At 55.3% G+C, this 1,729-nt stretch overlaps 1 protein-coding gene across 1 annotated transcript in view; it reads right to left on the bottom strand.

The window, feature by feature from the left end:
- CD109 (CD109 molecule) overlaps positions 1 to 334 on the bottom strand; it is a 120,510-nt gene extending 120,176 nt beyond the window's left edge. Inside the window, exon 1 of the mRNA XM_007458403.1 lies at positions 306 to 334. The gene's annotated coding sequence lies outside the window, so the exon portion shown is untranslated. The remainder of the gene's footprint in view (positions 1 to 305) is intronic.
- Between the last annotated feature and the right edge of the window lie 1,395 nt (positions 335 to 1,729).

The following is a 1,729-nucleotide window of genomic DNA, read 5'->3' as shown; positions in this document are numbered from 1 at the left end:
AAAAAAAAAAAAAAATATATATATATATATATATATATATATATGTTTTTAAAAGAAGGAGGCACATTATTTGGGAGCTAAAAGTTGAGAAGAACGCAGAGGCAACGTGGCCTAAAAATAAAATGCTGTCTTTAGAAAGCAGTTACGGCCAGAGACGCTTAAACAACCTCGCGGGTAGAGAGAGCAACTGTCCCGCGAAGAACCGAGGGGAAGCGATGCATGATCAAATCTCCAGGCCGGGGTCCGGCTGGGGATCGCCACCGCCCCGCGCCCGCCGCCCCGCGCCCGCTGTCCCGCGCTCCTACCCGGGGGCGGCGGCCAGCGCCGCGCTCCACACGCAGAAGAGGCGGGGGGCGGGGCCGCCCCCCGGCCCGGCGACCGCGGGCTCCGGAGGAAATTCGCGGGGAGCGCGGGGTGTGGCCTTCCACCTCCTCCCGGATCTCCCCGACTCCAGGCTTAGCAGTTTGCACTGGGCGCGCCTGCGAGCGGAGCGAGGGCTCTACATTGAGCCGGGACGCGGCGGCTCCACCCCTCCCGCCGCATCGCAATGGCGCTGCTCGGCGCCCCGGGCCGCACCGCAAACCCCGGGCGGCAGCCCTGCTGCCCTGGCCACCCGGCTCCTTGGGCTGTTTATGCTAGCGCTGCACCGCCCGTGCCCGGGGTGCGTGAACAGGCCCATCCTTGTACGGAGACGTTCATAGCAACCTTGTGAGGTGGGAAAAAATCAGTCATTGTCGTCCAGACGATGAGTCATAATTTTAGAGAAACGGCAAACACGCACACACACACGCCAAACAGGGGTGTATTTTCTGGTAGCTGTTCAATATATACGAATGAATAGGCACAAGAGAAAAACTTCTTTCCCTTGAAACAAAAACTCACGTATATCGTTTGCCTCTCCAGGAAAAATGTGGTTTCTCCGTTTAAAAAAAGAAAGGGAATGGTGGCGCAGTGGTTGAGAGTCCGCCTGCCGATGCAGGGCACACGGGTTCGTGCCCCGGTCCGGGAAGATCCCACATGTCGCGGAGCGGCTGGACCCGTGAGCCATGGCCGCTGAGCCTGCGCGTCCGGAGCCTGTGCTCCGCAACGGGAGAGGCCGCAACAGTGAGAGGCCCGCGTACCGCAAAAAAAAGAAGAGGAAGAAAATTCTGGCACATGCGGAAGTTAGGTGTTGCTCCTCAGAACTCTGAGAAGCAACTGTCGGGGGAGACGCTTTATACTGTGGGCTATCGCCTAGCACTTCTGCTACAGAAGGTATTCATTAGCACCGTGAAGCCTGGAGCAATTTGTGTAAACACGTTAGATTCGGGTGGCTCTCCTATCCTTAGGAAGACCAGTGGCCCAGGGTGCCCAGCAATTGCTGAGCTCCAGCTCCTGCGTCCTGCCTTGTCTGTAGCTCCTTCCCCGCTGCTTGGTGCTGTCACCATGTTCAGATGACTCGGGTTTCACCATGGCTACACCATAAAAGCAGGGAACTGCCAGCAGCAGTTGGAAAACAGGCACATTCAGTCCCTAACAACTTAAAATTTCTAATTCATGGAGAAAAGTTTTGGATGGTCACATTTTAATACGGGACAAAATGCAAAAAGAAAAGAGGTCAGCCAAGGGTGTCTCCTCACAAAGCTATGTGCTAAATAAGGGGGAAAGTAGCACCTAGACCAATTGTGGTTTTGGAGTCCAGGAACTTGCTTTCCTCCCTTTCCTGTTCCACCCTTTTTCACCCTGCTGA

The sequence above is a fragment of the Lipotes vexillifer genome, unplaced genomic scaffold, assembly GCF_000442215.2.
Source record: "Lipotes vexillifer unplaced genomic scaffold, Lipotes_vexillifer_v1.1 scaffold2, whole genome shotgun sequence".
NCBI lineage: Eukaryota > Metazoa > Chordata > Mammalia > Artiodactyla > Lipotidae > Lipotes > Lipotes vexillifer.
This window is presented reverse-complemented; position numbering and strand designations above follow the sequence as displayed.